Genomic DNA, 27016 nt, shown 5'->3' with positions numbered 1-27016 from the left:
TGTTATTTATGAAGGTTGGAAAGTATGGAATTTTAATCATATAATTTTTCTTAGAATATAATATGCTTGATTAAAATTATGACTATTTTAAGCATACAGAAGACTTCAGAGGATAACTTAACAAATACCCATGTACCTATCATCTGTTTCTGTCAGTCCTGATCTTTTTCCCATACTTGCTAGGCTTTTCTTTTTTAAGACATAAAACAAAACGGATACTGTTGAAGCATCCTGTATAATCCTCCCCCGAGTCTATTTTTCTCTCTCCTTCCTTTCCTCCTCAGAGATAACCACTGTCCTGATATATATTATTATGTGTGAATATAATCAGACATAAGATAGCCTCATTTTCCGTGTGTTCAATAATACATATTCATAGGAACATACTGTCATATATATCATTTTGCAGCTTGCTTTTCATTAGCCATTCATTAAAAACCATTGTGGTTTTTAACTACAGCCATGTGGATATTTGTAGGTTGGTCACTTATTTTAGCTGTTATATAGTATTCCATTATATTTATTGTAATTTCTACATTTTCTATTGGTTGATATTTAGATTTCTGGTTGTTTTGCTTTTACAAACGACGTGGCAGTGGGTATTCTTACAGTATGTGTAAGGTAATTGCTCTAGGTCCGAGACGCTAGGACTTTTATGCAGATGCGCGGTTGCTGGGTTGAAGGGTATGTGCATCTCCAGCTTTACTATATACTGCCGGGTTATTCTGTAAAGTACTCGCATTAATTTATGCTCCCCCCATTGGTGTATAAAAGTTTTTGTTCCATAGTCTGATCATTGGTTTTGTCAAACTTAAATTCCAAGCAGAGGGAAAAACAAATGAGAAGACTTTTCAGGGGTGGCGGGTCACAGACTGCAAGGAAGCCAGGACAGCCGGAAGTAAGGGCTTAAAAGGAGGTGAGGTGAGAGAATGAATAGGGAGGCTCAGCTCATAGGCTATTGTGAAGACTTTCTTTTACCTTGAGTATGATTACTCTCTGAAATGTGAAAGTTTTTAACAGAGGAGTGAGGAAATCTTATTTAGGTTTTAAAAGGATCACTGTAGTTGCTGTGTTAAGAGGATAGTATAAGAAAGGCTAAAAGGAGGAAAAAAGGAGACGAATTAGGAGGCTGTTGTTATAATGCAGGCAAGAGATGATGGTGACTTAGTCCAGGGTGTAGATGAAGGTGGTGAAGAGTGTTCAGTCTACATATAGTTTGAAAGTAGAATGAATAAGATATGCTGATGTATTAGATGTGGAATGTGAGAGAAAAAGTACAGAGTTTTGGGCCTGGACAAGTGGAAGGCTAGAGTTGCCATTTATTGTAAGGGTTCTGTGGGAGAAGCAGGTTTAGGGAGGAGAGAGAAATCAGGAATTTGATTTTGAACAAGCAAGTTCTAGATGCTTCCTTAGCATTCAGGTTAAGATGTCGACTAGGCAGGTAGATTCAAGTCTGGAATATAAAGAAATCTGAGCAAGGAGCCTGGCTGTCAGCATTGAAGAATGGTTTAAAGCCATGAGATTGGATGAAGGAATGAGTGCAGAGACAGGAAAGGAGTCCAAGAAGATCCCTGGGCCAGTCCAGCATTTACAGGTCAGGAGGATAAGGTTTACCAACGCAAGAGTGCTCAGTAAGGAGGAGGAGAACCAAAAGTGAGTAGTGTCCTGGAAGCCTAGTATAGAAACTGTTTCAAAGGAGAATTGGTTAGCGATATTGAATATGCTCAGATCAAGTAAGATAAGTGCTGAGACTTGATCTTTAGTTTTAACAACATGGAAGGCATTAATAACTTTCATAGGAGCTGTCTCTGTGGAGTAGTAAGGAGGTAAAGACTGGGATGGAGTGCTTTGAAGAAGGAATGGGAAGACAGGAGTGGAAGATAACAAAAATGGGTATCTCTTTTGAGGAATTTCTTCCCTAAAGGGAGTAGGAAAATGAGACCATTGTTGGAAGAAGATAACGCGGTTAAGAGTTTTTTCAAAGATAGGAGCTAGTATAGTGTGTTTGATGCTGATATGAATAGTATAATAAAATAGTATAATAAAGGGAAATTGATGATGCATAAGAGAGAGGGTGAATTGCTGGAATGAAGTTGAGTAGATGAAAGGAGATGGAGGGATACAATGGAGGGATTGGTCTTAAGAGGAACACAGACCATTCATCCATAATGGCAAAGGGAAGGCACGAGTACTTTGGCCAAATGTAGATAAATGGATAGATTCTGATTGCTCCTATTTTTTCAGTGAATTGGGAAGCAAGATCATCTGCTGAGTCCCAGGAGGGGGAAGGAGATATAGAAGTAAAATATAGGAAAAGGTATGACCTGATCATTCAGGAGACTAGAGAACTGGTCAGTGATTACAAGGCCACACCAGCTGTGCTGATAAGGTAGAGAATAGGGTTTATCTAGGATTGGGATTTACCTGGTGATCATGATAAGGGAAGAGCGGCAAGACAGTTGAGAGAGTATTCAAAGGAGGGGGGTTATAATAATTATTTGGGATTTTTCTTTTTTCTTGAGTTCAGCATTTATAGCTATGAACATCCCTCTTAGAACTGCTTTTGCTGCTTCTCATATTTTTTTAAAGATTTATGTATTTTGAGAGAGAGACAGAGAGAGAGGGCACGAGCAGAGGGGGCGACAGAGAGAGACGGAGACAAGTAGGTCTGACATGAGGCTTGATCCTACTACCCTGAGATCATGACCTGAGCTGAAACCATGAGTTGGACGCTTAACTGACTGAGCCACCCAGGCGCCCTGCATCCCATAAATTTTAGCAAGTCGTTTTTCTATTTTCATTTGTCTCAAGGTATTTTTTTCACTTCTTAGATCATCATGCATTTTGATAGGAACAGGGTCGGAGAGAGTCATGGCCAGGAACCAAAATATTTAAGGAATGATGTTGGAGATGTCATGTTGATGACTGCAGCAAGCATTAGGGATGGTGATGATAATTTGGTCTGATAATTTGGGATTGAAAGCTAGGATTTTAGGGAGGCAAGTGAGACAGTAGTTTGGAAGTAGCATAAAGAATAAAAACACCTACCCTGTCTTTAGGCCTAATTCGAAGAGGAGTCTGAGAATGAAGACAGTTAGGACTGGAGAGAGTTGCAGGGAGAGCCAGGGTTCAGTTGGCAGTGGCTTTCAACCCTGGCTGTGCATTAAAATCACCAGGGAGAGCTTGTAAACATACCATTTCCTTGGTCCCAGCCCCCAGAGATACTGACTCAGACGGCCTGGGGTGGAGCTCAGGCTTAAGTAAATTGTTTTACTCCCAGGTGGTTGTATGTACAGCCAGGGTTGTGTCCCAAGCAGGAATGTTCTGAGAAAAGGATGAGTAATTGAGGATGACAGATGTGTTTCTGAGGGCATAGGGAAAGGGTTTGGGAGTTCAAGAGGGGTGGAGCATCTTTAAAAGGTTATTGGCCCTTTGAATTTCTGTGAATTACCTCTTCATACCCATGAATCTTTTATTCTGTTGGTGAATGTTTGATTTTTGTTCTGGTTTGAGCATTTTATTGAAGTATTATGTGAATACTGAAAAGTAGGCATGGGTACATATTGTGTAATGAGCACCCAAATCAAAAAACAGAACGTTACTAGCATCTAGAAGCCATACTTGGCCCCTGTTATATTGACTCTGCCTTCACTGGGGGAGATTTATTTATTAAAAAGAATCTTGTGCTGCCTGTCTTGAGTAGCAAAATCGATTTCATATCAAAGTGTACTGGCCTTAGGTTATAGGGTAAACCAAAATAGTCCCAGCCATGATTTTTTTCTCTTTTCTTCTTAAAGTACATAGAATACACAGAAGAGGGCTTGCAAAATTCAAGAAAACATTTTTTTTTTTTTCCATCTGAAAACTGGCCTCCTGGCCATGCATTATAGTTGGAGATACTGTGGTCTTTGTGCTGCTGCTTCATCAGCTCTTTTCCTCTCTGACTGGAAATGAGTTGTTCCGGCGAGTGGAAACATGCTCTAAGTGATAGGGCCTCACCCAGTTGGCCCAGACAGTTTGGGTCTTCCATACCTACCTGATTGTACTGAGTCCAAAGTTTAGGGTTTGCAAAACAGCTGTAAGTCAGGTTTGAGTCAGGGAAGACCCCTGAGGAATGGTCACTATGGTGTTTCTTAGCTATAAAATATATTGAAAGACTGTAAATGGCCAGAGTCTGCTTTTAGCATTTGCAACTATTCATTTCCAGTATTTTGACCTCTGCTGAAAGAAAAAAGAAAGAAAGAAAGGAAGAAAGAGAGAGAAAAAGGAGGGAAGGAAGGAAGGAAAGAAAGAAAACTGGATTTTTGATCTGTAGAATTTGCACCACAGTGAACTTAATTTTTCATTTCATTTTTTTTTTATTTAAGATTTTATTTATTTGACAGAGATAGAGACAGCCAGCGAGAGAGGGAACACAAGCATGGGGAGTGGGAGAGGAAGAAGCAGGCTCCTAGCAGAGGAGCCTGTTGTGGGGCTGGATCCCAGAACAGGGATCACGCCCTGGGCCGAAGGCAGACGCTTAACGACTGCGCCACCCAGGCGCCCCTAATTTTTCATTTCTTAACAGAAAGCTGAGAAACAAAAAGCGGGTAGGATATTATGATGAAGACCTTTTATTGCTGTCAGGAACAGGAAATACCAGTTTCTTTTATTTTAGTTATTCTTTTAGCATGTATTGAAGAATAAAGTTAATTGAAAGTAACATTGTAAATATTAAAGACTACTGGAAAAAATGGTGAAGGCAAAAACACTCCTTGCTTGAGACGCTTGGCTAGCTCAGTTGGTAGAACATGTGACTCTTGATCTCAGGGTTGTGAGTTCGAGTCCCATGTTGGGTGTAGAGATTACTTTAAAATCTTTAAAAAAATACTGCTTGCTTGATTTTACATTACACCACATCCTCTCAAATTCTTTGAAGTTTAGATGAATACAATATCAGAATATTGTTACAAAGAAATACATCAATAACTTATTAAGTTTCATGGGTGGAATATTTTCTTACTCTTGTCATTTTCCTTATCCTGTACTACTTGTGTAATAGTGACAGCTCGAGTGCTCTGTGATGTTGTATGAGAGTGAGTGGAGACAGCCTAGGACATTGAGTGGTCCTCTAATAAGTCTTCCCAACTCTAGGCTACATTGTCCTAGGTAAGCATTTGGCCTTTAAGAAGTCATTTGAATCATAAGATCAGAGGTTGCCAGGTGTTATTGAGAGGTAAGGATGAATAGGTAAAGCTCAGAGGACTTTAATAGTGGTGAAAGTATTCTCTGTGGTACTTGTCATACATTTGTTAAAACCCGTAAAATACATAACATCAAGAGTAAACAATTTAACTATGGACTTTGGATGATAATAATTTGTCACGGTAGGTTTATTGTAATAAATGGCCCACTCTGGTGCAGGATGTTGATGGTAGGGAAAGCTATATGTGGAGGGGGCTATGCAGGGACATATGGGATCTCTCTGTACTTTCTGCTCAATTTTTCTGTGAACCTAACACTTTCCTACAAATAGAGTTTACTGGGGCACCTGGGTGACTCAGTCGTTAAGCGCCTGCCTTCGGCTCAGGGCGTGATCCCGGTGTTCTGGGATCGAGCCCCACATCAGGCTCCTCCGCTGGAGGCCTACTTCTTCCTCTCCCACTCCCCCTGCTTGTGTTCCCTCTCTCGCTGGCTGTCTCTATCTCTGTCAAATGAATAAATAAAAAATCTTTTAAAAAATAAATAAAAATAGTTTATTATTAAACAAGTAATTTGCAGGATTTTTATGTTGTTGTAGTATTTAACAATACTTTTTAACATAAATCCATTCCCTTATCCATCATAAGGCTTTCATTTGATAGTATATGTCTGTTTCTTAATATTTGCCATTAATGAATATAAAAAATAGCTAGCTGTCATCCTCTCAAATGTTAGAATCTTTTATTTTACAGGTGAGAAAATCTAGGCTTTTAAAGATTGTGGGCATTTAGGGCTTCAGTTTCTAAATGTCTAATTCATTGTCACCAGAACCACAATTTTTATTCCGTGATTGTTCTATAAATACCCTATTCCTAAATTCAGCTATAACATACTTAAAGTGTTGGCTCTCTATAGTTTTCTTTTACATATTGGCTATTTAGAACGTACAATCATTTATAAAAAACTGTAGCTCTCTTCTTAATGTATAAATTTCTCAGATAAACTTATTTCTGAATTCTCAAGGCTGCCTTACTAATGTTTAAGTGTTAATTGAGACCAAAAAGTAGACATCTAGATTATTACTTTAGAGGGGATTTCCCTTTGTTTTTAGGTTGACTATAATTTTTTATACTTTTCAGTGTTCCTCTGGTAAATTTATGTGGGATGGTTAATAATTATACTCAGTTCTTCCTGGAAAAAAAGTCTAGGTACTCTCTCTAGGGATTTACTTATTGAATACATTAAATTGCTACAATCAGTAAGTATTCACATATTATGGACAATATTCGTGTGTAATGAGGATTAATTGCATAATATATTTCAATACTTTATAATTTTAAAATTAGTATTCTGAGATCATGTGGAATGGCCGTTCATTTGATTAATTTTTGTTTATTTTTAGGGTTGTGTTCTGAGGTATTTATCGATCAGGTGGTTACCATTTCATAACTCATAAATTATTCTTCCTGAGTGACACTTTCTACTTCCCAGGAACTAGTTCCTCCACTTTTCTCATTTCTTTCTGCCCAACACTAAAGAATGGCTAACCTGAAATTTTCTTTCCTTTCTTAATGGCATAATATTATAATTTTCTGTATTTTGATTATCGGACTCACCCAAATATGTCATCTGTTGGCTGTTTTTACTCAAGTGGATTAAGTTGAAAAGTGATGAAAAGTGCTTTGGAGAGTCAGATTTTTCCACATACTTACTGTTTTCAGGGTATCATTTGTTTGGCCTCAAAATTTAAAAGTCTGCTTTTCTATTCTTCATTGCCAGTGGAAGATGAAGTGCTAAGCCCTGGTTTCAAATTTAAGGAAATTAAACTTCTGGTCTTTTTTTCCTTTCTCCTGTTTCATTTCATTGTAGTATTTTCACTTGAGACTTTAGAGGATAACTTAGATCAACTTTTTGATTTTATAGGTGAGGAAAGTAAAACATGGAAGTTAAGTGACTTGTCTAAGTAAGATCTTGCAGCTAGTGCCAGATTTTGGACTCCGGTATTGAACCCTGACCCTCACTCTGCTTTCCCTCTTTTTCTTTTTCCTCTTTGTGCTTCTGGTAGTTGGCACTAATGTTTCCCAGCCACTCTATTCTGGGCCAATCCAATGTGCAGTAGTGTTGATGTTTCCTTGGCAGCCTTGTCCACACCTCAAGATCCAAAAAAGTATGAACTTGGAACCACAGTGGTTACCCATTTCCCCCCAGTCTGTGCTGTTTTCCCCCTTTAACCAACATTGCTTTATCCTTGCAAACTAGTGAAGAAAAGGAAGCTGCCAGGGGCACTATGGTATGCAGAATAATGCCCTCTTCCCCAAAGATGTCCATGTCCTAATCCTTGGAACCTCTGAATGTTTGGTTACATGGCAAAGAGGAATTAAGGTTGCTAGTCTGCTGACAGTAAAATATGGAGATTATCTTGGATTAACGTGGCAAATCCAGTGTAATCATAGGGGTTTCTGTGGGAGAGGTAATTGGAAAAGAGAACTACTGAGATAGCAGCGTGATGAGTAGGCCTGCTGTTGCTAGCTTTGAAGATGGAGGAAAGGATCATGAGTCAAGGAAATTGGACAACCTCTATGAGCTAGAAAAGGCAGAGAAACAAAATCTCGCATAGAGCCCCCAGAAGAGAATGCATCCTACAAATACCTTGATCTTAACCCTTCAAGATTTATGTTAGACTTCAGATTAACAGAACTGTAAGATAATAAATTTGTGTTGTTTTAAGCCACTAAGTTTGTGATAATTTGTTGTAATAGCCATAGATAACTAATACAAGTACTTATACTGTTCCTTAGAAAAGGTCACTCATTTTGACTCTCCCTCTTCCTGCGTCATCTGATTATTTCATTAGCTACCTTGATTTCCCTTACACATCCTGGCTCCAAGTTTCTCATCTAGATCCTTGGATAAAACAACCCACTATAAGACTGTTCACTCTGAATCAACTATGAATGTCCTTAGGACACACCTTCTCCTTATTTGGTCATTAGCTTTACAAAACCGAACCAATGTTAAGAGGCTATATAAAATTGTGAAACTGTTTTGCTATTGGCTGCTGCTTTTCAGGAATTCAAGGTCAGATACTGATCCAGTACTTCTAAGTGCCTTAATGTAACTCTTAAGAGATTGCTTTTGTCACCTTGTGATGTTTATCAGGGAAACTACCTTTATGGCTATAAATGAAGCTGCTTGTGGCTTTGCTATTTATGAAAGAGACTCAGTGAGATGCATATTTTGTTTCTTACTTGACAGAGGAGGAAAATGCTGGGCCATAGCCTGGTTACCTGTTTTATTGGCTGACATGCTCAGTAGATTCAAGTGCACATTTGACAGCCTAACTTGCCAAGATGTGGCTGACACATGTATGAACTCGTGCGAAATCCTTGACTTGATGCCGCACCAAGTGTTTTTCTCATTGCCCAATGGCTGTTGTAGAATTAACTGGTGTTGGGGGCTCAATTTTGCAAAAGCCTCAGTGGGTATGATATGAATTAGTTTGGACAACTGAATCCCCTAACCTTTTCAAATTAATGTAATTCTTTATGTGGTTGGGAGGCTTGAATTCACCCAAACTTTGTCTTTTCAGGAAATCTGATTCTATGTTAGGGCTACCATAATTCTGACTTTCTGCATTTGTTCACTCCATAGCAGGGCAATTTTTTATTGATGAAAAATTTCTTAACCCACTGTGAAATGAGAGCCTTACTGAACCCTCCTTTTTGCACTAAGTCATTTCCCAGGTGGAGAGAAGAGGGTATTCCATATTTTTGTAAACCTGAGGGACAATAGTCATTGTCATGGATCAACTAATTTTGTCAGATGGTATATCGTTGAATCTTGTTTTCTTTTTTAATCCATTATTATAATATGTGTCTTGTAATCATCGTGATTAGACAGTTTACATTTAATTATCAATATGATCAAGTTTAAATTTGCCATCTTGCCCTTTGTTTTCTGCACTTCATCTTCATTCCCCATTTCCTCCTTTCTTTTGGATTAATGGAGTATTTTTTGTGATCCCATTTATCCGCATTGTTGGTGCATTAGCTATCATTTTCTTTTATTTTTTAGCAGTTACTCTAAGGTTTACAACATATATCTAACTTTATCAATTTATCATTAAGTAATATATCATTTCATACAAAAGCCTAAAACACTATACTTCTGTCTATATTTTTTGATTCCTTTCAATGTATTTTATTTCATTTTAATTTTATTTTATTTTTGTATATATATGTTTTTCTTTCTTATTTGGTGATCTAGTTTCTTTTAACAAGCAGACCAAAGCACACCTAGGATCTAGTTCTTTGTTTTGTTCTGTTTTGATTTTTGTTTCTTTTTGTTTGTTTTCTTTTTTCTTTTGTCATTGTTACTGTTCTTTTCTCTTTCTCTCTTCTTTTCTCTTCTGAAAAAAATAACAAGATGGAGAAATTCACCCCCCAAAAAGAAAAAGAGGTGGTACTCACTACCAGGGATTTAATCAATACAGATATAAGTAAGATGTCTGAACAAGAATTTTAATTAATTAGATTTATTTTTTTTAAAAGATTTTATTTATTTGACACAGAGAGAGCGCGCGCGCACACAAGCAGGGGGAACTGCAAGCAGACGGAGAGGGAGAAGCAGGTTCCCTGCCAAGCGAGGAGCCTGATGTGGGGCTTGATCATAGGACGGTGGGATCATGACCAGAGCTGAAGGCAGACGCTTAACTGGCTGAGCCACCCAGGCGTCCCTGAACTAGAATTTTAAAACAGTGAATATAAAGATACTAGCTGAGCTTGAAAAAAAGCATAGAAGACAATAGAGAATCCCTTACTGGAGAAATAAAAGAACTAAAATCTAGTCAGGCCGAAATTTAAAATGCTGTTACCAAGATGCAGTCCCAAGTGGAGGCTTTAAAAACAAGGATGAACAAAGCAGAAAAGTGAATCATAGATATAGATGATAAAATGATGGAAAATAAGGAAGCTGAAAAAAAGGGATAAAGAAAACTACTGGATCACAAAGGGAGACATAGAGACCCCAGCAATTCCATAAAGCAAAATAATATGTGGATAATAGGGGTCCCAGAAGATGAGAAGTGGGTGAGAGGGGCAGAAAGTTCATTTGAACAAATTATAGCTGAGAACTTCCTTAATCTGGGGAAAGAAACAGGCATTCAAGTCCAGGAGGCACAAAGAAGCCCCCTCAAAAGCAATAAAAATAGGTCAACAACCCAATATATACCAGTGAGGCTTGCACATTTCAAAGATAAAGAGAAATCCTGAAAGCAGCTTGGGACAAGAGGGCCTTAACCTACAAGGGTAGACATATAAGGCTGGCAGCAGACCTGTGCACAGGACCTGGCAGGCCAGAAAGGACTGGCATGATATATTCAGTGCACTGAATGGGAAAATCATGCAGCCAAGAATACTTTATCCAGGAAGGCTGTCATTCAGAATAGAAGAAGAGATAAAGAGTTTCCAGACAAACAAAAACTAAAGGAATTCGTGAACACTAAACCATCCCTGCAAGAAATATTAAAGGGGATCCTTTGAGCAGAGAGAGAGGCCAAAAGTAAGAAAGACCACTGGTAAAGGAACAGAAACAGTCTACAGGAACAGTGACTTTACTGGTAATACAATGGCATGCCTTCATATCTTGCAGTAATTACTCTGAATGTAAATTGACTAAATGCGCCAATCAGAAGACATAGGGTTTCAAAATGGGTAAAACAAAAAACAACAACAACAAAAAAAACCCAAAACAACACCCATCAATATGCTGTTTATAAGAGACTCATTTTAGACCCAAAGACACCTCCAGATTGAAAGCGAGGTGGTGGGAAATGTTTTATCATGCTAACAGGCATCAATAGAAAGCTGGAGTGGCCATCCTTATAACAGAAAAACTAGACTTTAAACCAGTAATAAGAGATGAAGACAGTAATAAGAGATGAAGAAGGAAACTATATCATAATAAAATGGTCTGTCCTACAAGATCAAGCAGTTGTAAATATTTATGCTCCTAACTTGGGAGCAGCCAAATATATAAACCAGTTAATAACAAAATTAAAGAAACTCACTGGAATAATACAATAATAGTAGGGGACTTTAACACTCACAGCAATGGACAGATCATCTAAGCAGAAGATCAGTAATGAAACACAAGGGCTTTGATGACACTGGACCAGATGGACTTCACATATATATTCAGAATGTTTCATCCTAAAGCAGCAGAATACACATTCTCCTTGAGTGCACATGGAACATTCTCCAGAATAAATCACGTACTGGGTCACAAATCAGGTCTTGGTACAGAAAGACTGAGATCATGCCATGCATATGGTCAGATCACAATGGTATAAAACTTGAAGTCAACCACAAGAAAAAATTTGGAAGGACCACAAATACATGGAGGTTAAAGAACATCCTACTGAAGAATGAGTAAGTCAACCAGAAAGTTAAAGAAGAATTAAAAAAATACATGGAAGCAAATGAAAATGAAAAGTCAATAGTTCAAAACCTTTGGGATACAGCAAAGGCAGTCCTAAGAGGGAAGTATATAGCAATACAGGCCTTCCTGAAGACACAAGAAAAGTCTCAAATACACAACCTAACCTTACACCTAAAGGAGCTGGACAATGAATAGCAAATGAAGCCTAAATCCAGCGCGAGAAGAGAAATAATAAAAATTAGAGCAGAAATCAGTGATAGAGAAATAAAAGAAAAAGACCAGTAGAATGATCAATGAAACTAGGAGCTTACTAATTCTTTGGAAGAATTAGTAAGATTGATAAACCTCTAGCCAGACTTATAAAAAAAAAAGAGAGAGAGAGAGAAGGGACCCAAATAAATAAAATCAAGAATGATAGAGGATAGATCACAATCAACACTAAAGAAACAGAAAAGAGTATAAGAGAATATTATGAGTAATTATATGTCAACAAATTAGGCAATCTGAAAGAAGTAGATACATTCCTAGAAACATATAAACTACCAGAATTGAAACAGGAAGCAATAGAAAACCTGAATAGACACATTACCAGGAAAGAAATTGAATCAGTAATCAAAAATCTCCCAACAAACAAGAGTCCAGGGCCAGATGACTTCCCAGCAGAATTCTACCAACATTTAAAGAAAAATTAATACCTGCTCTTCTGAAATGTTCCAAAAAATAGAAATGGAAGGAAAACTTCCAAACTCATTCTGTGAGGCCAGCATTACTGTGATCCCAAAGCCAAAGCCCTCACTAAAAAGGAGAATTACAGACCAATATCCCTGATGAACATGGATGCAAAAGTTCTAAGATACTAGCTAATAGGATCCGACAGTACAGTAAAAGGATTATTCACCACGGCCATGTGAGATTTATTCCTGGGCTGCAAGGGTAATTCAACAGCCACAAATCAATCAGTGTGTTACACAGCATTATTAAAAGAAAGGACAAGAACCATACGATCCTCTCAATAGACGCACAAAAAGCATTTGACAAAATACAGCATCCTTTCCTGATTAAAACTCTCTGCCGTGTAGGGATAAAAGGAACATACCTCAATATCATAAAAGCCATATACTAAAAGCCCACAGGGAATATCATCTTCAGTGGGGAAAAACTGAGAGCTTTTCCCCTAAGGTCAGGAACATGACGGGGATGTCCACTTTCACCACTGTTGTTCAGCATAGTACTGGAAATCCTAGTCTCAGCAATCAGACAAAAAAGAAATAAATGCATCCATATTGGCAAGGAAGAAGTCAAACTTTCACTCTCGATAGATGACATGATACTCTATGTAGAAAATCCAAAAGACTCCACCCCAAAATTGCTAGAACTCATACAGGAATTCAGCAACATGGCAGGATTCAAAATTAATGCACAGAAATCAGTTGCATTTTTATACACTAACAATGTGACTGAAGAAAGAGAAATTAAGGAATCGATCCCATTTACAATTGGACCCAAAACTGTAAGATACCTAGGAATAAACCTAATCAAAGAGGCAAAGGATCCATACTGTAAAGATTATAGAACACTTATGAAAGAAATTGAGGAAGACACAAAGAAATGGAAAAACTATTCCATGCTCATGCATTGGAAGAACAAATATTGTTAAAATGGCTGTGCTGCCCAGAGCAACCTACACATTCAGTGCAATCCCTATCAAAACACCATTGACATCTTTCACAGAACTGGAACAAACAATCCCAAAATTTGTATGGAACCAGAAGAGACTCTGAAGAGCCAAAGGAACGTCGAAAGAGAAAACCAGAGCTGTTGGCATCACAATTCCAGACTTCAAGCTCTGTTAAGCTATAATCATCAAGACAGTATGGTACTAGCACAAACACAGACACGTAGATCAGTGGAACAGAAGAGAGAACCCAGAAATTGACCCTCACTGCTATGGTCAACTAATCTCAAAAAGCAGGAAAGAACATCCAATGGAAAAAAGCAGTCTCTTCAACAAATGCTGTTTGGACTATTTGACAGCCACATGCAGAAGAATGAAACTGGACCACTTTCTCACACCACACACAAAAATAAACTCCAAATAGATGAAAGTCCTAAATGTGAGATGGGAAACCATCAAAAGCCTAAAGGAGAACACAGGCAGCAGCCTCTTTGACCTCAGCCGTAGCAATTTCTTACTAGACATGTCTCCAAAGGCAAGGGAAACAAAAGCAACAGTGAACTGTTGGGACATCATCAAGATAAAATGCTTTTGCACAGCAAAGGGAACAGTTGATAAAATTAAAAGACAACTTATGGAATAGGAGAAGATATTTGCAAATATCAGATAAAGGACTAGTATACAAAATCTATGAAGAACTTACCAAACTCAACAGCTAAAGAAACCAAATAATCCGGTCAAGAAATGGGCAGAAGACATGAACAGACATTTCTCTAAAGAAGACATACAAATGGCTAACAGAGAGAGTTTGTATTTGTCTGGTGTCAGTTGTAATTTCTCCTCTTTCATTTCTGATTTTATTTATCGAATCCTCTCTTTTTTTCTTGCTGAGTCTGGCTAAATGTTTATCTTTTGTTTATCTTTTTCAGAGAACTAGCTTTTAGTCTCATTGATCTTTTCTGTTGTTTTTTAAGTCTCTATTTCATTAGTCTCCACTCTGATCTTTATTATTCTTTTCCCTCTACTAACTTTGGGCTTTTTTTTTTTTAAAGTTCTTTAGATATGAAGTTAGATTGTTTATTTGAGATTCTTCTTGTTTCTTGACGTAAGCCTATATTGCTGTAAACTTCCCTCTTAGAGCTGCTTTTGCTGCATCTCAAAGATTTTGAACTATAGTGTTTCCATTTTCATTTGACTGCAGGTATTTTTTTATTTCCTCTGTTTCTTTGTGAACCCATTGGCTGTTTAGTAACATTTTATTTAGCCCACATGTGTTTGTGTTTCTTCCAGCATTTTCCTAGTAATTGATTTTTAGTTTCATACTATTGTGGTTGGAAAAGATGCTTGATATGTTTTTAATCATCTTGAATTAATTGAGATTTGTTTTATGGCCTAACATATGATCTAGCCTATAAAATGTTCCATGTTGACTTTAAAGAATGTGTATTCTGCTATTTCTGAATGGGATATTCTTTATTATCTGTTAACATCAAGTGGTTTAATATATCATTCAAAGCCACTGTTTCCTTAATGTGTTACTATCTGGATGATCTATCCCTGATGTAAGTGGGGTGCTAACATCCCTTACTGTTATTGGATTAGTGTCAGTTTCTTCCTTTCTATCTGTTAACACATGGATTATATATTTAGGGTCTCCTATGTTGGATGCAGAGATAGTTACAGTTGTAATATCCTCTTATTGAATTGATTCCTTTATCGTTATGTTATGATGTTTTTGTCTCGTTGTAGTCTTTGTTTTAAAGTTTATTTTGTCTGATGTAAGTATTGCTATCCTAGCTTTTTGTGGTTCTGTTTGCATGGAACATCCATCCCTTCACTTTTAATTTGTATGTGCCTTTAGGTCTGAATTGAGTCTCTTGTAGGCAGCTCATAGATAGATCTTGGTTTTTTGCCCATTCAGTTACCCCATGTATTTTGACTGGAGCATATGGTCCATTTACATTTAAAGTAATTATTGGTAGGTATGTACTTGTTTCCATTTTGTTAATTGTTTTCTGGTTGTTCTTCTAGTTCTTCTCTGTTCCTTTCTTTGTCTCTTGTTCTCTTCCCTTGTGTTTGATGGCTTTCTTTAGTGTTAATGCTTGGATTCATTTCTCTTTATTTTTTGTGTCTGTAGTATAGGTTTTTTGGTGTGAGGTTACCATGAGGGTCATATATAACATCTTGTGCGTATAACAGTCTCTATTAAGTTGATGGTTGCTTAAGTTTGAATACATTCTAGAAGCCCTACGTTCTTATTCCCCCTTCCATGTTTTACGTATATGATGTAATATTTTATACTTTTTAATTTTGCGTATCCCTTGACTAATTTTTGTAGATACAATTCATTTTACTTTTTTGTTTTAACCTTAATACTAATTCTGCAAGTGGTTGGTCTTGTACTTTTACTATATGTTTGCTTTTACCAGTGAAATTTTTTCCTTTCATAATTTTCTTATTTACAGTTATGGACTTTTTCTTTCCACTTAGAGAATTCTCTTTAACATCTCTTGTTAGGGCTGGTTGGTGATGAAGAATTCCTTTAACTTTTGTTTGCTTGGTAAAGTCTTCTATTTCTTCTTCAATTCTGAATGATATCTTTGCTGGGTAGCATTTTCTTGGCTGAAGTTTTTGTTTGTTTGTTTTTGTTTTTTTGTTTTTTGTTTTTCTCCCCCCTTTCAGTTGTTTGAATATATTGTGCTGCTTATTTCTGGACTGCAGTGTTTCTTCTGAAAAATTGGCTGATAGCCTTATGAGGTTTCCTTTGTATGTAACTATTTTCTTTTCTCTGGCTGGTGTTTAGGTTCTCTCTTTATCTTTAATTTTTGCCATTTTAACTATCATGTGTCTTGGTGTTGACCTCCTTGGGCTCCTCTTATTTGAGTCTCTCTGTGCTTCCTGGACCTGGATGTCTCTTTCCTTCCCCAGATTAGGGAAGTTGTCAGATAAATTATTTCTTCAAATAAATTTTCTGCCCCTTCTCTCTCTCTTCGCCTTCTGGGACCCCAGTAATGTGAATGTTACTGTTCTTGATGTCGCAGAGGTGAACCCTGCCTTCCAGATCTCTGATCTGTTCTTCTGCATCCTTTAATCTGCTGTTGATTCCCTCTAGTGTATTTTTTCATTTTAGTTGTTGTATTCTTTAGTTCTGACTGGCTCTTTTTTTTTTTTTTTTTAAAGATTTTATTTATTTATTTGACAGAGATAGAGACAGCCAGCGAGAGAGGGAACACAAGCAGGGGGAGTGGGAGAGGAAGAAGCAGGCTCATAGCGGAGGAGCCTGATGTGGGGCCCGATCCCACAACGCCGGGATCACGCCCTGAGCCGAAGGCAGACGCTTAACCGCTGTGCCACCCAGGCGCCCCTGACTGGCTCTTTTTTTAAAGATGTTCTCTTTGTTGAATTCTCAGAGTTCCCCCACTCTTCTCTGAAGTCCAGTGAATGTCCATATGACCATTACTTTGAACTCTTTATTAGGCATATTGCTTATCTCCATTTTGTTTAGCTCTTTCTCTGTGGTTTTGTCTTGTTTTTTCTTTAACCACATATTCTTTTATCTCCTCATTTTGTCTGACTCTCTGTGTTTATTTCTATATATTCTTTAGGTTAGCTATATTTCTTGGTCTTGAGAGCAGTGGCCTTGTGCCGAAGGGAGCAGTGGCCTTGTGCAGAAGGGATCCTTTGTATGCTGCATGTGCCCTTCTGTTGTGGTTGAGTTGTGACTGCTATGGGTATGCTGGTGGGCAGGGCTGGCTTTTAGTTCTCTGGCTGCAATGATTGGCCTCAACTGCTGCAGGCTCACTGGCCTACTGGCTTGTCCTCTGTGCAGTTGGCTAAGAAGTAAATCTCCCTCATGTATACCCCAGGTGCTTTTCAAACTGCTGCTTCTGTGCTGTGTTGGGCTGAGTTACTTAGCATGCTCTCTTTTTCAGGGGAGAGACTTGGTTTCCTGTAGCATTCCAGGTCTCCTGAAGTTAAGCCCTGATGATTTTTAAAGTCACATTTTAGGGGATTTGTCTTCCCAGATGGGTCCTTAGGGCAGGGGCGCCCAGTGTGGGGCCTGATCCCCTTGCTCCTCCATGCTTCTGATGTCCCTTTCCTTTGTGGGTGATTGGGCCTGGGGGGGTTGGTTTCCCACCCTTTCTCTGTCCCTCCTACCCTTTGTTTTTTGTAGTTTCAAGTTTTTCTTTAAATTTCAGTTAGTTAACGTATGGTATAATATTAGTTTCAGGAGTAGAATTTAGTGATTCATCACTTACATATAATACCCAGTGCTCATCACAAGTGGTCTCCTTAATCCCCATCACCCATCTAGCCCATCCCCCCCACCTCCCCTCTAGCAACTCTTAGTTTGTTCTCTAAAGTTAAGTGTTTTATGGTTTGCCTCTCTCTTTTTTTCCCCCTGTGTTCAGCTTTTATTTCTTAAATCCCACATATAAGTGATGTGGCCTTCTCTCTGTGACTGGCTGTGGAGAATCTGTTCTGCCAGTCTTCAGTTCATCTTCAGCGTGAGTTGGAATACATGTGGTTGTAGCCGTGATGTGTTGTGGGAGGAGCTAAGTTCAGGATCCTCCCACTCTACCGTTGTCCTCTGCCAGCTACCGTTGGAAGTTGTTGCTCGGATCGTATGCTAGAACTTCTCTGCTAGATTCCCGGCCTTCCAGAAAAGTACTCTTCCGTTGGTTATTGTCATAATTGTTCTTTGGTGGAAAGACAGAAAACTCTTACTCTGCCATCTTGCTGATATCACTTCAATTAACTTGTAAAGAGATTAAAAATGAGAAAAACCATCTTTACCATTTAGTCACATATTTGTCATAAGCCTTGTTAATTTTGTAATTCTACATTTCCATTTGATATTTTCCTTTTGCCAGAAAAACTTAAAAATTTCTCATATGTCAGAGAGAAAAAAACAAATACCATATGATATCACTTAATATGTGGAATCAAAAAAGCCAAATTCAGGGTACCTGGCTGCCTTAGTCAGTAGAGCATGGGTGGAGATTAGTTAAAAATAAAACTTTAGGGGCGCCTGGGTGGCGCAGTCGTTAAGCGTCTGCCTTCGGCTCAGGGTGTGATCCCGGGGTTCTGGGATCGAGCCCCACATCAGGCAGGCTCCTCTGCTGGGAGCCTGCTTCTTCCTCTCCCACTCCCCCTGCTTGTGTTCCCTCTCTTGCTGGCTGTCTCTGTCAAATAAATAAATAAAATAAAATAAAACCTTAAAAAAATAAAAAGTGAAATTCATAAAAGTAGAGAGTAAAATAGCATTTACCAAGGGATTAGGGTGGCGGTGGGGAAATGGGCAGATGTTGTTTAAGGGTATAAACTTGTAATGAGAAGTAAATAAGTCCTAGAGATCTAACGTACAGTTCAGTGAACATAGATAACAGTATTGTATTATAATCAAACTTAAGAGACTAGAACTTATTCAAAAGAAATAATAATTATGTAATGTGATAGAGATGCTAATTATTGCTACAACAGCAATTGTTACAGCATATGAACATATCAAATTAACATGTGTGCACCTTAAATTTACACAATATTATGTCTATTATATTTTAATTAAAAAACATTAATTATGTTTTTTAGACTTACATAATAATGTAAGTCTACTTTCAGTGAATTCACTTAGCTGTTATTTGTCTGGAAACGTATTTTTTTTGCCTTCATTTTTGAAAAGTATTGGTGCCGAGTATAGAATTCTAGGTTGACGGTTTTTTGATTCTGGCCCGACATGCTGCCTATTGGGAAGTATTTTCTGAAAAGCAGACGGATTTTCTGCCCTGTGAAGACCCTCATCTCTGACCACTAGACCACAGGAAGATTTTCCACAGCACAAACATACCACATTGCAGTCAGTCTCCGTGCCTTTCTGTAGGAGCCTTAATACATTTGCGTGGGAGAATGGGGAGTTCTTCCTTTGCTAAGATGTCTTGTGTGTTGAGCCTGAAGGAAAAGGCATAGAGCCTCCCACTCAGATGGCTCTTCATGCTTATGCCAGTTGGTATTGTTCTTTAGTTTCTGTGCCCAAATGGAATAGCTAATTTCCACCTCGGTGAAGGAGATCAGTTAGGATGTTATGGTTCAAGGAAAGGCAATGATGAGATGAATTAAAACCAGGCTGACTGGGTTGACTTAACTAAATAATGATAAAGAACTGAGGGGACTTGGACATATAGGGTAAGAGAGCAGTATCAGAGACTGCGACTGTGCCAATCCCAACTTTCAGTTTCTTTTTCTTTTGTATAAGAGAACCCTGATTTTTAGCTGGACATATTTTTGCACAGTGAAAAGAATGAATTTTCCGGTGATTAAGTAGATATGACCGTATCACCGAATTCAGACTAATGAGATGAAAGTAGAAGCACTGTGTGCAACTTCTGGAAAAATCTTAGGATTGACTCCTGCTTCGCCTCTTTCCTGCTGGCTGTTATGTACATGTGATAGCAGGAACTCAAGCGGCCATCTTGATGTCCTGGACCCGAAGCGGAAAACGCATGTTGAGAATGGCACATCATCACGTGGGAAAGAGTCCAGCACTCTGGACTACTCTATGCTGAGCTGACTACATCAGGGCTTCTTTTTTGTGTGTATAGGAATACAATCAATTTCTGTCTTATGTAAGCCATTGGTTTTGTCTGTATATCTGTTTTTGTTCCTGTTGTAGATGGCTATATGCAGCTGTACCTAGTCCTGACTAAGGAAAGCAGGGCGTAGAAGAGTCCCAAGTTTTTATCCTGGATGACTGAACAAGGGGTGATGCATGGGTCAAGAACAAATAAGCTAGGAACTTTGGGAAATAGATAATGCTATAAAACAATTATACACTAACATGGATAAGTCTCTGCAATTAAATTTTTTTTTAAATCATGAAAACATTCTATCTGTATTTGAATCTTTTTTTTTCTTTTGTTTTCTTAGGCATAAACATCGATCTCATGCTTTAATGACTTTAGGAGTTTGATGACTAGTCTTATATCATAGTGGAGTTCTGAAGTATCAGGGCTCTTTCTGCTTCATTTTCTTGTTAATGGAGGTATAGGTCTTAATCACATTCTTGAATTACAAAGGAATTTTTAAGTTTGGGGATCCTCAGAAGATAAATTGAAATAAAACATGGAGGATGCATCATATGATGGAACTATTAATGAAGTGCTGTTTTTACTTCGGATTAGGTCTTTTCCTTCAGTCACTAACTGTTAACCTTTATCACATGTTTTGAACTTTCTTTTTTTAAAAATTTATTTATTTATTTATTTGACAGAGAAAGAGAGAGAGAGCACAAACAGGGAGAGTGGCAGGCAGAGAAAGAGGGAGAAGCAGACTTCCTGCTGAGCAGAAAGGAGGACATGGGGCTCGATCCCAGGACACCAGGATCGCGACCTGACCCGAAGGCAGACGTTTAACTGACTGAGCCACCCAGACGCCCCTGTTTTGAACTTAACATGTCAAAATTACTGTTGAGCACACCTAGGGAAGATTAAATTCAATTTACATTTTGGCATTATTTATTATTATTTGGAATTGACTGTTTGAAATGACAGTAATTTTGGAGTGTACATTTCACTTTGCTTTTTAAATCTTCAGGCTAGTCAAGGAATTTTTAGGATGCAAGTATATTTTTAATCTATTTTCTCCCTCTATCCCTCCGGAAAAATATGATGGATTTGTGGTGATAGTTTTAAGCTTACAGCCATCAAGGAAGCATTTAAAATGTCTTTAAGCAAGCCTGCTTCCCTATCTTCTTGTCTGGTTGTGATAAAAACTGAGTGTCTCTTTTTGTAACCTTTTAAAAATATGTCTTCTTTAGATGCTGGCAAACAAGTTGGAATTTGACCTGTGAAATCTTTCACGGAGATGACTGTCTGGGAAAAGGAAACTCTAGGACAGATTTTGTGCTAGAGTTGATGTAACGCATCCCAGGGAAGCAGAACTTGGAACTCAGGTGGCTCTAAGCAGGTAAGTTAATAGCAGAGTAAACTTGCGAGAAACAAGCTTGTATAAAAGAATAAAAGAAAAGGAAACAGTAAGACCATTGATAACAAAATGTAGGGAGCAGGATTCAGGGCCTTTGTGGAAATCCGTAGAGGCCAAAGGCTCTAAAAGCTGAGACTGCTTCATTTTTCTTTTGATGTAAGAGCCTTAAAAAATAATAATAGGGCTCAGGCTGGGACCAACATGGAAACTCACTTATATCATATCAGTGTTTTTTTCTTTTTTAGTATTTGTATTATAGTACAGGGCGGTGTCATAGACACAAGGCCTTTTTTTTGCGCAAACTGCATTTCATTGAAAACAAAGACAGGCTTGCTTGAAACTGAATTGACAGCTTTGTGGCTGTAAAGATAAATATAGCACTTTTCAGGTAGTGAATTCATGAATAATCAATGAACCAGCAAAGGACCAAAAGTGACATATGGCAGCCTGGTGTGGATTAAGTGCGATTGTCACATTCCCTTCCCCTTTTTCCCTTCTCTAATTTATTGAAAGAAACAAAGCCAGTCTCATGTAGCCAGAACACAGTATCTCTGAAAAAGTCTACTTAGGCAGAGTGTTAACAGGGAAGTTTATTCATTAAATGTCTCCATACTGTTTGGTTGTTTCAATAGTCTAGCCCAATTTGTTTGTGTTAATTGAAATTTTATTCAGAATGAAAATTCGACTTGAGTTCTTGAAGTAGTTTTTGTTTTTTTAAAATTACTGTTATGTCAGTATTTCCAAATAAGTAACACTTATTGCTAATTTGCCAGAATGTTTCTCTAAATAAACGACAAATACATTATAGCTGTGTTTTCATGCCTTCACCTAGTGTATAAAACAAAATAGAGAGATTTCCCTTTGTATCAACCAACGCTTCATTGAAGATACTGATTTTATTAACAAAAAATAACCAGTTTTAATGGAAATTCTTTGGTAAAACTGGAAGTTTCTAGACTAGTGTTCTGAGGAGCTGTTAATGGGGAGGTATTTGTTCACAACCCAAGTAATAACGCTACCACTTTAAAACATTGGTCTTCCTTGGTGTCTAATGAAGGGTGAGGTGTTTAGTCTACTGAGTCTCTTTGCACCTTGTGTTTGTCTGGCTTTGTGCCAAGGATCTGATTCTGAAAGATTGAACGTTGGAGGGTCTCTAGATTAGCCTGATTCTCCAGTTCCCTCAGTTCCACTCCAGTCTTTCCAAACCCTTTGAAATTGGCACAGGAATTAGCAGTAAGTTTTGATAAAGTACATGTGATAGAAAGAGTTACTATCTGTTTTGAATTTCTCCTCCCAACTCCCACACAAAAAAGGTTCTGGAAACTTATTCTTAGAATTGTAGGTTCCCATATGAATATGAAATATTAATGGGTCGTAATTTTTAGAAATCTGTTAAAGGGCTTTTAATATTAAAGGAATCAGCAGAGCAGTACATTAATTATTTTATTCCAGTAGTACAAGTGAGCCACTGATTAACATCTGGCTTTATTCGACTTCATCGTAAGATTCCCTGATAAGATTTTTCATGTAAATTCTCTTGAACTGTGTACCAGTAGCACTTTTCCCCCTGTCGATGTGTAATTAACTTTCTCTGTGTGACCTCATCCCTCTGTAATTCAGAGTAGTGAATGGTCATGAGATATTTAGCAGGTAATTTGTTAAATCTAGGAATTGGATTAAGTTTGCCATTAATTTACTTCTACAATACAAATTAGGGTAGACTTACACTTAATTTTGTAGTGGTTTTCGACTTGTTTACTTGAGCATGGGAGGAGAAGGTGTTACTGTGAAGGCACTCACTTATTCTGTAGCCTGGCGTGTATTAAATGCGTGTATTCGTGCATTTAAATGTCACATGGCATGTATGTTGGAGGAGAAAAAAACATGAAGGGCTACTCTTGTGTAAACGGTATCTAAGAAAAACAAAGTGTGGTATCTCTTGGAAAATAAACTTGGCTAATAACCTTTAACCTTTACAATTACCTTCACCCAAGCAACTCTATCAGTTTATCAGCAGTTTTGAAAATGCCTAATATTTATGCCATGGTTCAGCTATGGAAAGCACAGATTGGGTTGGAATGAAAGTGGTCATGGGAAGCCTGGCCTTAGAAATCCTGAAGATAAACCCTATTACTGAATTGTGTATATTTACTCCCTCTGTGACTAACTCAGTAAAGCCTATTCATCAAGGAAATCTTGTCCTTGACTCAGGTCCATTTGTCACAAATCATACACTTCAGCTTTAGGATTACGTCAGGCTGAAATTATGAACAAAGCATGTTGCTATGTTCACTCCTTTATAACACAGAGTGGCTTATCATCGAATTGCCTACGGTAGTATCACCAGCAGTTTTATGTGTTAGAGTAATTTCTCCCAACTCTTCCTGAAAGCAATTGAGCTTTTACTTTTGGAACGAGAAAGAAAGAATCCCTGTTGTGTATTAAAATGCTTAATTTGCCAAACATTGTATTATGCTGACCCAAGACAAGTTAATACAGTTTCTACTTGTGGGTAAACACGGAGTATTGTTAGGAAGATATAACATACATGAGACAGAAGAAAAGCTTACCCAGAGCTGAATTTTAAGAATAGTTTTGATTTTTATCAAAGACCATCCTAGTCGTCTGAGGGTTATTAATCCACAAAACAGAAGTGTTTAGAGCTACTATTGGGTGGGGGAGGAGGAAGCCACATTTAAAAATTCTACTTAAGAAGCCATTATGGAACCTGCCTTTTGTTTCAGAAACTCTTTGATAGGCACTGGGGTCACAAACCTGATGATAACCCCAAGGTACTCAGAAGTATGGATGATACGAGCAACTCTCAGCTGCCTTATCGTTTACAGATCACAGATTGTTTTTGTGATATCGTCTCCATTGTTCTTTATAGCAGAACTGTTGGGGCTTTACAGTTCATAGGCCCAGAGAGATGAAATGAAGAACGCAGTAGGTATTTAGTCCCATTGCTGTGTTTCTGCAGAATCTTTGGGATATGCCGGCAGACCAAGTGAGGAGTTAGCTAACCTATTAACAAGGGGCCTCTAGAAGATATCCTGTCTTGGTCCTCGAGTGACTTTGCTAGGATAAAATGGGCAGCAAAGCCAGTTAGTAGTTTGATACTATTTAAAAAATGAGATCTTTATTTTTCTTTACATTATGACAGATACTTAAGTGCATAATGTGCATGAGACATTGTATTCATTGACTGTTCTTTTTGGTTCTGTTGTTACTCTTAGTAATTTAAGCTGCTTAATGCAGAAGATTTGAAAGTACAGATAAGTATGAAGATCCAGGAAAAGTTAACGCTGCCTCTCATCACCTAGAAGTTGTGAACATTTTGACCCATTTCCTCAGGTTCCTTTATATCCTTAAAAAATAGGTCCTATTTGATGGAGACCATGGTTGAATTCTACTATTATGTAGGAACTTTCCCTTCACATTGAAATAGTTAATACTTCTTGGACACTTACCATATGTTTGGCACAGAGGTAATATATTATTATTTTACATTTTAAAGATATGTTTTCGTAGACATTAAAATACATGCAAAAGAGCCTGTGTATCACGTATGTAAGTTACGGATTTCTATGAATGGATCACCTACTGTAAGAACGGTGTGAGAAGCTGGAATACTACTGAAGAGTGGCAGAATATGCCACCTAAGAATATGCCACTTGGGCATGAGGATTATTTTTAGCTAAAGGCACTTGAAAAACAGCAGGTACAAAGAATGGTGCTCTGACCTCCCAAGTGAAAGATCCCCTCCGTATGCAGGGAGGAAACATTCTTATCACCAAAGTCAGGAGTTGAAACTGAGTATTCCGTACAAAGAGACCTTGGTAAAATAATTCCTGTTTTCCTTCATATTTGCCATGTATCTTTTATTTTTTCCCCCACAATTGTCTGTCCCTCTTCAACCTAATATAGAAGCACTTGGGTTTTACCAGTTCTTTAGGTCTTCATTTCCTTTTGAAGACTTCCACGTCCATGTGACAGTAAGATCTGTATGCTTTTCTCCCGTTACTCTGGCTTAAGTCAGTTAGATTCCCAGGCCCAGCTGGAGACTCTAAGATGGCAGAGGTAAAATTTTACCTCCCCATCAGAAATACTGCTGTCCTCAATTTTATCATTTTTTTTTTTGCCTTTTAAATTTTTATTATTTTACCTTATTTTTAAAATTCAATTTAATTTTTTAGGATTTATTTTTTATTGAAGAATAATTGACATACAATATTGTACTAGTTTGGGTGTGGAACAGTGATTCAGTATTTATATACATTACAAAATGGTCACTACAATCTGTCACTATGCAGAATTCTTACAGTATTGCTAACTATATTCCCTGTAACTGGAATATTGTACCACTTAATCTTCTTCACCTGTTTGGTCTGTCACCACCACCACCACCCCTCCCCCACTCTAGCCAACCGTCATTTTGTTCTCTGTGTCTATGAGTGTGTTTCTGTTTTGTTTGTTCATTTGTTTCGTTCTTTAGATTCTACATATAAGTGAAATCAGACAGCATTTGTCTTTCTCTGTCTGATTTATTTCACTTAGCATAACACCCTGTAGGTCAATTCATATTGTCGTGAATGGCAAGATCGCATTCCTTTTTATGGCTGAGTAATGTTCCATAGTGTATATTTACCACATCTTTACCTACTTATTCATCCGTGGACACCTAGGTTGCTTCCATACCTTGCCTATTGTAAATAATGCTACAATGAACATAGGGGTTCCTATGTCCTGTTGCATTAGTGTTTTCATTTTCCTTGGATAAATACCCAGAAGAGGAATTGCTGGATTGTATGGTATTTTCTACTTTTAATTTTTTGAGGAACCTCCATACTGTTTTCTATAGTGGCTGTACGATTTACATTCTCACCACCAGTGCCTGTGTGTCTCTTTTCTCCACGTTCTCACCAACACTTACTTTCTTTCTTTTCTTTCTTTCTTTCTTTCTTTCTTTCTTTCTTTCTTTCTTTCCTTTCTTTCCTTTCTTTCCTTTCTTTTCTTTCTTTTCTTTCTCTCTTTCTCTCTTTCTCTCTTTCTCTATCTATCTATCTATCTATCTATCTATCTATCTATCTATCTATCATCTATCATCTATCTATATTTGATGATGGCCATCCTGAAAGGTACGAAGTGATATCTCATCGAGGTTTTGATTTGCATTTCCCTGATGATTAGTGATGTTGGGTATTGTTTTATGTGTCTGTAAGCCATCTCTGTGTCTTCTTTGGAAAAATGTCTCTTCAGGTCCACTGCCCATTTTTTAATTGGATTGTTTGTTTTTTTAATACTGGGATGTATGAGCTTTTTAATATATTGGATGTTAATTCCTTATCACATATATCATTTGCAAATAGGTTGCCTTTTCATTTGTTAATGGTCTCCTTTGCTGTGCAAAAAACTTTTAATTTAATGTAGTCCCTTTTATTGTTCTTGCCTGAGGAGACATATCTGAAAAAATATTGCTAAGATCAATGTCAAAGAGTTAACTGCCTATATTTTCTTCTAGGGGCTTTATGATGTCAGGTCTTTAATCCATTTGGGGTTTATGTATATGCTATAAGAAACTGGTCCAGTTTCATTCTTTTGCATGTAACAGTCTGGTTTTCCTAACGCCATTTATTGAGGAGACTGCCCCATTGTATATTCTTTCCTCCTTTTGCATAAACTGATGATACATGTGTAGGTTTATTCCTGAGTTATCTGTTCACTTCAGTTGAAGTTTATCTG

General features: G+C 37.7%; 1 protein-coding gene across 4 annotated transcripts in view; it reads left to right on the top strand.

Moving 5' to 3' along the window:
* COA1 (cytochrome c oxidase assembly factor 1) overlaps positions 1-27016 on the top strand; it is an 84463-nt gene that overhangs the window by 32739 nt on the left and 24708 nt on the right. For all 4 annotated transcript variants that reach the window (XM_045793517.2, XM_045793518.2, XM_045793519.2 and 1 more), the window contains exon 2: positions 21108-21256. The gene's annotated coding sequence lies outside the window, so the exon portion shown is untranslated. The remainder of the gene's footprint in view (positions 1-21107; positions 21257-27016) is intronic.

Source organism: Ursus americanus, chromosome 3, assembly GCF_024610735.1.
Source record: "Ursus americanus isolate L20-20 chromosome 3, mUrsAme1.1.p, whole genome shotgun sequence".
Classification (NCBI taxonomy): domain Eukaryota; kingdom Metazoa; phylum Chordata; class Mammalia; order Carnivora; family Ursidae; genus Ursus; species Ursus americanus.
This window is presented reverse-complemented; position numbering and strand designations above follow the sequence as displayed.